Genomic DNA, 13,841 nt, shown 5'->3' with positions numbered 1-13,841 from the left:
AACCTTAAAGGCTGTCACTCATTGGAAGAGCCTCTCCCCGGGACATTTTGCCTCTTCCCACCTGAGTATCGATCTATTTTTTTTTTTTTTAATCCTATCAGGCCTGTGTTTATAAGGGCCTATTATGCATGCACTGCTTACTGCTGCAGATCTTCCAAGCAGTAAGCATTTAAGCTTGATTTGCGACATTCTTTTCGTTCCAGTGTATTCATTCAGCAGCCCCCCTCCCCAAAAGAAAAACCCGGAATTTTTCTATATGGGGTGGAACGTCACTTGGGGGTGTCCAAAGGTATTTTTTAAATTGACGCAATTACCATATGGCAGCTGTGCAATAGCATCCAGCAAGGGGATGGGGAAACCTGCTGTTGAAATTGACCAGACTTCTGCAATTGACAAGCAGCTGCCCAGCCACATTTCTCATATTGTGAACACCAAGGGTTCTCTGCTGTGTTATTGGCCACTGTGAAAAATAGCGAAGGAGTCACACAATCTTGTAATATAGGGGAACATGTTGAGTGTACAGAATGCACAGTAGAACCCGCTGGCACTACAAGCCATGATTGTTAACAAGGTGTGTGCACTTTTCTTTTTGAAATAGTAAGGAGAATTCTCTTCCTTGAAAAAGCAGACCCTGCAAAATCCCCATCAAGTGTAGTGTATTTTGTTTATAGCAGGAAGAGTCAATCACAGAAAATCTAGGCTTTAGTCTTTCCTTTTAGGAAAGGTGATCCAACTTCTTGATCATATTGGTTACACTTCTCTGTACATTCTCTAGCTCTGCAATATCTTTTTTGATGACTAGAACTGTACACAGTATTCCAAATGAGGTTGTAGTATTGACTGTTCTATTTTCTATCCCTTTCAAATAACCAGTAAAGCTGCCTTTTTTTAGATGTTCATCAAGCTGTCTCATCAAGATTTTTAAAGTTAGAGGGTTTTGCCCTAATATATGGCATCACCTTGCTACTATTTACTTTTAACTTCATTTGCATGTTCTTCATTCACCTCTTGAGGCAAAGAAGAATTGGATACCCTGCCCATTCAGAGTCTCAGAGTGGCCTACAATCTCTTTCCCTTCCACACAACAAACACCCTGTGAGGTAAGTGGGGTTGAAAGGTCTGAGAGAACTGTGACTGGCCCAAGGTCACCCAGCTGGCTGCATGTGAAGGCGTGGGGGATCAAACCCAGTTCTCCAGTTTAGAATCCACTGCTCTTAACCACTACACTAAACTGGCTCTCAATTTACAAACTGGCTGTCAATCTACAATCTATTTTAACTTCCATCAAAATATGAAAAAATAATAAATAGGAGTTAACTCCCTAAAGTAACAAGAGATATTGAGGTGTGTGTGGAGGGGGATTGATATATTTGGGAGCCATTTTGAGTAGAATTCTATTATAACAGACCTAATAGCCCAGAAGCTACACAAAGTTGGTCCCACCGAGGAAGACTGGCTCTGCTATGCTGAGGGAGGCAATTGCAACCATTTCTGCTCATCTCTTGCCTTGAAAACCCCATGATGTGGCGTTACCATGAATCAGTTGTGACTCAACACTACACTTTACCTTTAGAATCCCATTCCCACCTTCTCACCCTCCCCCATGCCATTTCCACTTGCTGCATATTTTTTCTCCCTGTTTTCCCTACCTCCCACTATCTCCTTGCTAGCCACTACTAGCCAAACTGGGAGAGCCAGTTTGGTGTAGTGGTTAAGTGTGCGGACTCTTATTTGGGAGAACCGGGTTTGATTCCCCAGTCCTCCACTTTGCACCTGCTAGCATGGCCTTGGGTCAGTCATAGCTTTGGCAGAGATTGTCCTTGAAAGGGCAGCTGCTGTGAGAGCCCTCTCCAGTCCCACCCACCTCACAGAGTGTCAGTTGTGGGGGAGGAAGGTAAAAGAGATTGTGAGCCGCTCTGAGACTCTTCGGAGTGGAGGGCGGGATATAAATCCAATATCTTCTTCTTCTAGCCCCCCTGTTCCCAGGGGCGGCCCGACGCCCTGGGGCACCCTAGGCAGACTTGCTGCCTAGCGCCCCCCCCCCAAAGAGCTCCCCACGGCTCCCCCCCTGTGACTTCGTGCCCCCTCCCCTCCACGGTGTCCTCCCCTCAGCACTCCACTTGCCTGCCTGCTGCCGCTAAAAGCGGTGGCACTCCGCTTGCTCCCTTCCCTTTCCCTCCCCCTTGGGTTGGTCGGCTAAGAGTAAGCTTAGCTGGCGAGCAGCTCGTACTTGTGCATTTTGCGTGCAGTTTTCGACTCTGCCTCTCAGCACCCTAGGCACCCACCTAGTTTTCCTAGTGGGAGGGCCAACCCTGCCTGTACCCTGTCCCTGCTTTTTCTCCTTCCACTGCCTTTACTGTTTTGCCCCCTCCTCAAACTGCTCTACTGGTTATCCTTCTCTTCCCCCAAATAGCCTCTTTGGCCTTTCACGCTTCCCATCCTCTGCTTTGGCCCCAATTTGCCTTATGATAGGAGCCACACAATTTTGGGCACTATTTAGTTGCTACGTCTTTTTTCTCCTCATAGGGATTGCTTTTTACTTTTTACCTACACTGTGACAGTCACTATAGATATATCACTGATTCTTTTTTTTTGTAACAAACTATTTTATATTTATAAGTAAATATATAACAAGATAGTTGCAAATGGTAAAAACTGATGGTCATGTAATAAGGTACACAAAACCATTTAAAAAACCAGACATTACTTAGTCCCAACATTTTCTCCTGTTCTGCCCTTTTTGAGCCAACACTGGTTCCCTCCAGGAAGAGACCTGAAAAACCTAATCAGCTGGAGAAGACACCGCATCACTAGGCACTGCAATATTTCACATAATGGACAAATTATGAGAAAATGCCAACTGGAAACTAAACATCATACTATCCTTTCTTGGTAGCAAACCATCAAGTTTTTCATATGTTTCAGGAACTCCATTTATATTCTTTTTAAAATAGGGAACTTACCACTTTTGAAAATATTTTGCATAGTAACAATAGATTTAATATCACTGCTTTGTTGTTGTTGTTTAATCGCATAGTCAAGTCCGACTCTTTGCGACCCCATGGCATGGACAGTCACGCCAGGCTGTCTTCCACCATCCTCCGAAGTCTGCTCAAATTCGTGTTTGTTATATCAGTAATGCTGTCCAGCCATCTCATCTTTTGCCGTCCCCTTCTTTTTTTGCTTTCTGTCTTTCCCAGCATCAGGATCTTCTCCAGTGAGTGCTCCCTTCTCATTTGGTGGCTAAAGTATTTGAGCTTCAGCATTTGACCTTCCAGGAAACAGCCAGGGTTGACTTCCCTTAGGACTGACTGATTTGATCTTCTTGCAGTCCAAGGGACTCTCAAGATCACTGCTTTACATATTACTAAATTCCAAAATCTGGAACCTTGCAATGTTTTTTCTATGTAAATGGCAACATGACTGTAACTCAGTTCTGGAACTCTGTTTGGACTTCTATTTTTACAACCAAAGCAACTAATGTAAAACTCCAGTATTACAAGATAGTTTCTAGATAGTACTTAACCCCTTGGAAATTAGACTTAATGAAGCCCTCCAGTGTTGGAAGACTTGTGGCATGATAGGCTCCTTTTTCTACTGTTGATGGAGTTGTCCCAAGGTTCAATATTTTTGGAAAATGATTATAAATTATATTTTAAAAATAACAGCCTACTCAATTCCTCTTTATCCCAAACTAATTCTACTCAATATTTGGGAAAATCTTCCCATACCCCAGTTTATGTAAGGATCTAATTTCATTATTATTGATATGATGGCTGTCAAAATTACTCTGGCCCACCTTTGGAAGATACCATCTACCCCATCATTCAGACAATGGCTCCAAAAAGTTTGGGAATTTCTGGCTACGGACAGGATATCTGATCATATATTGATAAATGAGAATCCCTCGTTTCACTCATTTTTCCTGGAAAAATGGTTACCTTTATTTGAATTCACAGAAAATTATAAATTTACTGAAAAATGGCTTTCTAACAAATATCATTGTTGAACATTATGTTGAGATATTACTTTCTGTATCACTAATTCTTTTATTAGTTATTCTGAATAGCAAGACTTTTGTATAGCATAATGAAAATGTCAAATATGGTCCCTTGTCATTACATATTTAATATTTCAGGTGGTCTAGTGTATCATATCCCAGAATCCTCTAGGCAGTGATTTCCCTACAACCACATGAGAACTAATTGCTTATTTAATATAAAATAAATATACATGTGGAATTGGCACACTTTAACTTACACATAAGTCACAAACCTTCGCATGAGACATGAATACTGTGCAGAGCTGAACTGTGAGGGTTGACAAATGGAAATAGCATTGAAGTTGTGTAGTAAATTCCTGAGACAAACATTAGGTCTGCCAAAAATGCAGTAGATTAAGAAGTACAGTTTTTACTATAATAAATTTTTTGAAGCTTTTAAAGCTCTTTTAAAGGACTAGAACTATATGGAAAAACTGGTTTCCTTATATAATAAGGCATCAGAGTGCTGAAATCTATGGCATTATACATACTTTAATGATAGACAAAGCTGACCTTGATACATAACACAAATTAAACAAAAATAACTATTTCATAGTAAGCTGCCAATTCAGCCTGAACAGTATGTTTCTAAGGAACTGGAAATAAACATTAAGGAATGAATATTTCCCTTTTAAATGTTTTCTAATTTGCACATTTCTAATTTGCATGTGACCTTTGCCCTTATGAAGTAATGTGAAAATGTAGGAAGAATTAGTGGAAACTGTATGATAGAAGAGAGTTTTCTGTTAAAACACTTCTAGAAATAGGGTTCTGGACATTTTTACAGAAGGTGAAATTACAAATAGATTTCTGACAACTAAAGAGGAAGTAAGTTTTACTTACATTGTTTGGATCAGTATATTAGCAGACAGTTTATGAATAATGTTACATTTGTGTTGTGCAGATATATTTGATACATATTTTAACATCAGATAAGCTTTTTTTAAAAAAATATTCAGATCATCTGCAGCTCTGTTTGTCTTGAGCCTTATCTCATCCTGGTGTCAGTGGAGGATTTCAAAAGTAATCTTTAAAAAAACATGTATCTTTCGCTTTGTGATTTCCTGCTGACTGCCAAGTGAGATGGATCTCTTCTAGTAGCTACTATGGCGCAATCACAGGATTGTATTGCAACTGCCCTGCCATACTCTATGCAAAACAAGCTGGGGCCAGGCACTTCCACTTGTCTTAAAGCATTAAACACAAAGGAAAATCCCCTTTCTATAATCCAGTATTCACAAAGGACCCAGGATAGTATACAAAGGACTAACAGAAACTTCACCCCAGCACCCTCACAAGAGCGACGCTTTGTTAATTCATCCCAGTGGTACACTCTTATACTGCTCACCTCACAGGTCCTTCTAATCCCAGTATAAATCCAGGCACAAAGTTTCCAGGACTGAGTCTAGGCAAGCTAAATCCTAATCTCCAAAGGATCATCAGCAGGGGTAAAAGTTGTTTTGCCTAGATGTGACAGATGAACCTGCTGCCACACCCTTCTTTTGTGATAGACTGGCACCCTTCTTTGAGGAGTGGGCCTCCATCACTACAGACTCTTGGGTACTCTTAGTGGTGTGGCATGGTTATAAGACTGACTTAGCTAAAAGACCTTCCTGTACTTCTGTGACATCATCTCCTGAACCCCTACTATATGCTGTGCAAGCTTTTTAATAGAAGGGTGCAGCACAGGAGATTCTGGCTGGGCTTGTTCTCCTGCAGTCCAGTTTAAACCGAGCTGCTAAAGATTCAGTACAAAGCCCAGCCTGCAGGGAGCAATCAGCTCCCTGTGGTACATCAGATCCTGGGGCTGTGTCCTTCTGCATGAGAAGCCAATACCCCAAGCCAAACCTGCAGGAACAATCTGCTCGCCATTGGCACAGCTTATCCTCTGGCTGTCTTCTGCCTTAACAAAAAAAGAAAAAAAATGGAGAATTCTTATACAAATCGTAATTTTTTTGGAGTCATATACCATCTATATATCATCTTAAAACAGTTTTCTTTAATACTATGACATGTTGCGAGTTTCATAGAATTCTTCCACAGATATTCCCAAGATTCCATCTTTATTTCTTTATTTACATTAATTGCCCATTTTATCATTTGAGATTTCACTACTTCATCTTCTGTAGACCATTGTAAAAGTAATTTGTATACTTTTGAAATTAATTTCTCACTATCTCCAAGCAGAACTCTTTCCATTTCTGTTTGCTCCTTCCTTATTCCTTCGGTTTTAATATCATTCTCCACCAAACTTTTTATTTGTTGCATTTGAAACCAATCATATTTGTAACTCAGTTCTTCTGCAGTTTTCAGTTCTATTTTTCCACTTTGTATTTTTAGTAACTGGTTGTATGATAGCCGTTTTTCTTTGGCTGTTTTAGCCGTTATCTTTATCACTTCAGCTGGCACTATCCACAAAGGTCTCCTCTCATCACCATATTTCTTATACTTTGTCCATACATTTAGTAGATTACTTCTTATATAATGGTGAGAGAAAAGGCCATCCATCTTCTTTTTTCCGTAATATAAGTATGCATGCCAGCCGAATTTTTTTCCATGGCCTTCCAGCACTAAAAGTTTTTTATTTAACAACGTTATCCATTCTTTCATCCATACAAAACAAACTGCTTCATGATACAATTTCAAATCTGGTAATTGGAATCCACCTCTCTCTTTTGCATCTGTCAAGATTTTCATTTTAATCCTTGGTTTCTTCCCAGCCCACACAAATTCTGAAATTTTCCTTCGCCATTTATCAAACTGTTTAGCATCTTTCACAATAGGAATAGTTCGAAACAGATACATTATCCTTGGTAGAATATTCATTTTTATTGCAGCTATTCTGCCCAACAATGACAAATTGAGCTTGTTCCACTTTAGCATATCTTCCTCTATTCTACGCCATAGCTTCTCATAATTATTCTTGAACAAATCAATATTTTTCATTGTTATCTCTACCCCTAGGTATTTTACCTTAGAGGTAACTTCACAGCCCGTTAGTCTTTGTAATTCTTGTTGTCTATTTACCTGCATATTCTTGCACAAAATTTTTGATTTTTCTTTATTTATATAAAGTCCCGCCAACTCCCCAAACTCTTGTAGCCTGAAAACAGCCCATATTAAATGGCGGCGAGAGCAGAGCATAGGCGTTAGGCTCCGACGAATTCAGTATTTAATATCAATAAGCTATGGAAATATAACAGGAAACATCAGCAGTAAGAACATCGGAACGACTGGAGCGACTAGAAAGAAGAAACCAACTTACATCGAAGTAGCGGTGGCTTTCTGTCGCGGGTGAAACAAGCTGGGAGCTGGGGCGTTGCACCGACCGCGCCGGGCCGACGCGGAGGTGAGACGTGGCCGCGGGCTGGAGTCGTAGAACGACCCGAGAAAATGCGGAGCTGTGGGCTGGAGTGTACGGAGTAGCCGATAAGAACGAGAGGCACCGTGCATGGCGTCGAGAGGTAAACAGCGACGAAGGTGAGACGCAGCTCGACTGGCTCGTTCCAACCAGAGCCAACGGAAGCTGTGGGGGCGATGCGACTGTGATCGCTGCCGGGGTGCGAACGAAGCGGACAGCCAGACGCCCGCAACCAGGAGGCCCTGTACGGGGCGAATGGTGCATGGAGACCTGGTGAGCCGAGCGCAAGGGACCAGACTACACCCCGAGGCAGCGACAGCGGAGCCAGAACCCCTTCTGATTCGGCCCACTAGGGCTCAACCCGGGCTACTGGGGGGATACAGGGGGAGTTTTAGCTCTCCTGGGCCCCCTAGCCGCTGGAGAATACTGGACCCTGGACAACAGACAGACTGTGCCAACAGAAACTCCAGTCGGAAGCTGTGGACATTTAAAGGCACTAGCACTTTAAGACCTGTAAGTTCACTACCCAAACTAGTAGCTTTGCTTACCACTCCCCACTGAGTTAAATTTTATATTGCCGGTAATTTAAAAGATTAGATTGTTAATTAGTTATTTAATTGGTGATTTTACTAATTGCTTAGCTTGATTGATTGTATATTTATTATTATTGGCAGATTAATTGAGAGGTTTAATGGGGGGGATATATTCATTTATTTATTAATATGCCATAGATGATCAAAGTTTTTAGCTAATCAAATTAAGGAGATAGGGTTGGGGTTAATTTAAGTAACTACAGACTAAATTAATAGAGGACCAGGCAATTCGGAATTGTGAAATAGAGGAGGGTGAGGGGGGTGAAATTCTGGATAAGACAACTGGGTAGCAAGCTAACTGACACTAGTGAAGGATCGGGTACAGAGTGGATGTCTGGGCTAGGGATCCCAGTGCTCATGGGAAGGGGAAGGTATGACGGTGGGAGCAGACGGAAGTATATGGGAAGGAGGCAGAGAGAAAACAGTGCTCGGCCCTCTTCTGGTCTGCGTCCCATCCCGAGGGTGGCAGGTAGCGGGGCTAAGAGGGAAAGCCAGTCTCCGTCATTGGTGTTATGTAATGCCAGGTCCATAAATAATAAGACCTCAATCCTCAGGGATTACCTGCTTAAGCAGGATATGGACCTTGCTTGCGTGACCGAGACCTGGGTGCGGGATGGAGAGACGGTGGCTCTCTCCCAGATGGCGTCCCCAGGTTACTCGGTCTTTCACCAATCACGGACAACTGGCCGGGGGGGAGGGGTGGCGCTATTTGTACGGGAGGGTTATTCCTTTAGTGCTCTCCCGGCCCCAACGATGGATGGCTTGGAATGTGCCGGTCTGGCGTGGGAAGTGGGGGAGGGGTTGGCGATTTGGCTGGTGTACCGTCCGCCTAACGCACCAGCCAGCGCCTTACCAGCCCTGATGGAGGCGGTGGCGGGCTGGGCGTTGGAGTTCCCAAGGCTTATGGTCTTGGGTGACTTCAACGTCCATGCGGACGACATGGCCTCCAATCAGGCGCTGGACCTAGTGTCTTCCATGGCGACACTGGGACTCTCCCAATTTGTTACCACCCCCACGCATCAGGCCGGGCACATGTTAGACTTGACCTTTGCGTCCGGGATTTTGGTGGACGGTATCGCAGCAGAAGAAGAAGATAGAAGAAGATATTGGATTTATATCCCGCCCTCCACTCCGAAGAGTCTCAGAGCGGCTCACAATCTCCTTTACCTTCCTCCCCCACAACAGACACCCTGTGAGGTGGGTGGGGCTGGAGAGGGCTCTCACAGCAGCTGCCCTTTCAAGGACAACCTCTGCCAGAGCTATGGCTGACCCAAGGCCATGCTAGCAGGTGCAAGTGGAGGAGTGGGGAATCAAACCCAGTTCTCCCAGATAAGAGTCCGCACACTTAACCACTACACCAAACTGGCCATGGTCGGACCACCTAGCCCTCAAGGCTCGTGTGGGTGCGCCTCCTCAACCCTGTACGGGCGGCGAGCCTATTTTGGCTCGCCCACAGAGTCAGATGGACCCTGAGCGGTTCCAAAGGGCTCTGCGGGACCCCTGGCCCCCTAGCAATTCCCTTGATGACCTGGTAGATACCTGGCATGACAGGCTATCCAGGGCCATCAACGAGATTGCACCCCGGCGTCCTCTGCCCCCCGAAGTAGGCTGGCTCCTTGGTACACCTCGGAGCTACGCCAACTGAAACAGGGACTCAGACGACTAGAGAGGCGGTGGCAGCATACTCGTGACGAAGCGACGAGAACATCCTATAGAACGTTTATGAAGTCTTATGAGATGGCAGTCAAAGCCGCAAAGAAGGATTACTTTGCGGTTAGGATTGCATCTGCAAATTCGCGCCCGGCACAATTATTTAAGATAATTGAGAATTTGACCACTCTGCTTCAAGGCAGACCAAACATGAGAGAATTGGAAATAGGCTGTGAGGCTTTTGCGAAATTTTTTGCAGATAAAATCTCGTCGCTCCACCAGGACTTTCATGCCACTTTGGATGCAGTACAAGAACACGGGGCTCCGTGCCTGTCTTCTGATGTTATCTTGGATCACTTCGATGCGCTTAGTCTTGGGGAAGTCGACGAAATCCTCTCAACTGTACGCCCTACAACTTGCGACCTTGACCCATGCCCCTCCTGGCTAATTAAATCTTGCCAGAGGGAGCTTAGATATCCTGTACGGGATATCATAAATAGATCCCTCTTGGAAGGGCAATTTCCAACATCTTTTAAAGAGGCCATGGTCCGCCCTCTCCTAAAAAAGAGTACAGCAGATCCGGCCGAATTGGCGAACTACTGACCGGTCTCGAACCTACCATTCTTAGGTAAGGTTATAGAGAGGGCAGTGGCGTCACAGTTGCAGAGTTTTTTGGATGACACTTCCGCCTTAGACCCCCACCAGTCCGGCTTTCGTCCGGGTTATGGGACGGAGACAGTGCTGGTCGCCTTGGTGGATGACCTGCAGCGGCATCTGGATCGAGGCAGCGTGGCGGTGCTGATGCTGTTAGACCTGTCGGCCGCATTTGACACGGTCGATCATCAGCTACTGGCCCGCTGGCTCGCCGACGCAGGGATTAGGGGGTTGGCCTTACAGTGGCTTTCCTCCTTCCTTGATGGACGGGGACAAAGGGTGGCTATTGGGGGAGAGCGGTCCCGGAGGCATCCACTAGTGTGTGGGGTGCCACAAGGGGCAGTTCTCTCCCCGATGCTGTTTAACATCTATATGCGCCCCCTTGCCCAGATTGCCTTCATTATCAATGGAGGCACAGATAGCGGCCGCTGCCAAGTCCGCGTTCTTTCATCTTCGACGGGCGAAGCAGTTGGCCCTCTTCCTGGAGCGCCATGACCTAGCAATGGTGATCCATGCTACGGTCACCTCGAGACTGGATTACTGCAACGCCCTCTACATGGGGCTGCCCTTGTGCCGAACTCGGCGGCTGCAGCTGGTGCAGAATGCGGCGGCTAGGCTGTTGCTGGGGCTCCCAAGGTGGGAGCACATACAGCCGGGGCTACGCGGACTGCACTGGCTGCCGGTGGTATACCGAGTTCGCTACAAAGTGCTGGTTATCACCTTTAAAGCCCTATATGGCCGAGGACCTACCTACCTGAGGGACCGTCTCTCCCCATATGAGCCCCAGAGAGCGCTGAGTTCAGCTGGAAAAAACCAGCTGAATGTCCCTGGGCCAAGGGAGGCCAGATTGAAGGCCACCCGGGATCGGGCTTTCTTTGTCGCAGCTCCACTGCTGTGGAATCAACTCCCTGAGGAGGTGCGGGCCCTACGATGCTTAGATCAATTCCGTAGGGCCTGTAAGACCCACCTTTTCAAGATGGCCTTCAACTAATGACAAAGCTAGGAAATGCTGCTGAAAATGCTTTTAGTTACTGAATTCCACTGAAGATCTAATGTTTATAACGCCACATTGTTAAATGTTAATTTTAATAATCTATAATTTTGTTTTAACCATGTTTTTATAAGTATAATTGATGTACAGTGTATTTTATGTTGTGAGCCGCCCTGAGCCTGCTTTGGCGGGGAGGGCGGGATAGAGATAAAAAATTATTATTATTATTATTATTATTATTATTATTATTATTATTATTATTATTATTATTATTATTGTATTCTCATTAATAACAAAGGTGTCACTTGTATGGGATTTTCATTTATAAACATTATATCATCAGCAAATGCTCTGTACTTATAGGTATATCCTTTTATTTGTAACCCTTCTAAATCTTTTTCTTCTTGAATCTGCATCAATAAAATTTCAAGAGTCATTATAAACAACAATGGTGAAAGCGGGCAGCCTTGTCTAGTACCTTTGCTGATTTTCATTTCATCTGTAAGATCTGCATTAACACACAACCTTGCCCTTTGTTCAGAATATATTGCTTTTATCATTCTTATAAAACTTTCTCCAAGCTGCATCTTATCCATCACTGCAAACATAAAGTCCCAGTTTAAATTATCAAATGCTTTCTCTGCATCCGCAAGGAATAATGCTACTTCTTTTTCTGGATGTCTTTCATAATATTCTACAATATTTACAACAGTTCTAATATTGTCTCTTATTTGTCTTTTGGGAAGAAAACCAGCTTGATCTTCCTTTATAAAATTTATCAAATGTTGTTTAAGTTGTTCTGCCAGAATTCTTGTAAATATTTTGTAATCATTATTCAAAAGCGAAATTGGTCTGTAATTTTTCACATTTGTGGCATCTCTATCTTCTTTAGGTATCAAGGAAATAACGGCTTCTTTCCAAGTATTTGGTACATTCCCTTTGATTCTTATTACATTCATCAGCTTCTGCAATTTTGGTATTAATTCATCCTTAAAAAATTTAAAGTATTTAGCTGTATATCCATCTGGCCCGGGAGCTTTGTCATTTTTCATCGCGTTGATTGCTGCTTCAATTTCTATTTTTTCAATTGGATCATTCAAAACTTTTCTCATATTTTCAGTTAGGGGCTCAATTTTTAATTTTTGTAGATATTCATCTATCTTTTCTCTCTTTACTTCAGCACCTTTAAACAGCTTGGCATAGTATTTAAAAAATTCTCTTTTTATTCCCTCTTGAGTAACTACTTCTCTTCCATCTATCACAATTCTACTAATTATTTTATTTTATTTTCTCTCTTTTTCTTCAGTTGCCACGCCAAATACTTTCCCGTCTTATTTGCCCCTCAAACGATTTCTGCTGAAGCCTTTTCAGGTTCCATTAACAAATGACTTAATTGCGTTTGTAATATTGAAATTTCCCTTAGAATTTTCTTTTTCCCTGGTCTTTTCCTCAGCTCCCCTTCTTTTTTCTTTATTTCATTTTGAATGTCCAATAATTGTTTTTCTTTTTTCCTTTTTCCTGCAAAAGAGGTAAGTGCAAAATGAATTTATCTCAAGTTAATGAGCAGGTTGGATTCAGAAGTGGACCATGTACCATAAGCAGAGATGACCATGGAGTGGGTACCCCAGCCCAAAGAGGACGTAACTGCAGTGACTAAGGGTGTGCATTTGGATCTACCCAAACAAAAAATTTACCCCCAAAGAAGGGAACATTCCCTTTAAATGACTTTTGCAAGCAGGCACCACAGCCAAGTGAAGTTGAAGTGGCAAGTTTACCTGGAAGTGGTGAACTCGCTGTTTGGACTCACATGCATGCAGCGCCCGCTTGCAAAAATCATTTAAAGGGAATGTTTAAAGGGAATACTATAACAGCATTATAGTATTCTAGCAGGGTGGGCCGAGTCTAGTGTGAAATTAGTCAGTTTGGTGTAGTGGTTAAGTGCGTGTACTCTTATCTGGGAGAACCGGGTTTGATTCCCCACTCCTTCACTTGCACCGGCTGGTATGGCCTTGGGTTAGCCATAGCTCTGGCAGAGGTTGTCCTTGAAAGGGCAGCTGCTGTGAGAGCCCTCCTCACAGGGTGTCTGTTGTGGGGGGAGAAGATATAGGAGATTGTAAGCCACTCTGAGTCTCTGATTCAGAGAGAAGGGCGGGATATAAATCTGCAATTCTTCTAAACTGCAGCAGATGCTGTGTTTTGTATGTTTAAAACCTGCCTGAGATAATGGTTTGCTGTTGTGTGAATGCACTGTGTAAAATTTAACATGGTTGATAGTTAATAGATGCCTCAGTTGTGTTTCCCCTGCCCCTGAATAAACTTTGTTCTTGTTCACTTTTTAAAAGTTAACCTTTTTGTTTCTGCCAGTTTATCTTGTCATCCCTCAACTTCTAGTACAGACTGCAGGGGATTTAAACACAGGCCCAGATTCTAATCCCATCAGACCTTTTAAAATTTCCAGTGGAAACCGCAGTACAATGAGGTACATAGAAAATGTGACTGGAAAAAAAACTTCAAGGTGACATGTAGCCCCAGGAAGACCGTAACAGAAAC

General features: G+C 43.4%; 1 protein-coding gene across 1 annotated transcript in view; it reads left to right on the top strand.

The window, feature by feature from the left end:
• Positions 1-13,841, top strand: part of DGLUCY (D-glutamate cyclase) — a 52,624-nt gene that overhangs the window by 106 nt on the left and 38,677 nt on the right. The window lies entirely within an intron of this gene.

This window comes from Heteronotia binoei, chromosome 21 (assembly GCF_032191835.1).
Source record: "Heteronotia binoei isolate CCM8104 ecotype False Entrance Well chromosome 21, APGP_CSIRO_Hbin_v1, whole genome shotgun sequence".
Taxonomy (NCBI): Eukaryota; Metazoa; Chordata; class Lepidosauria; order Squamata; family Gekkonidae; genus Heteronotia; species Heteronotia binoei.
This window is presented reverse-complemented; position numbering and strand designations above follow the sequence as displayed.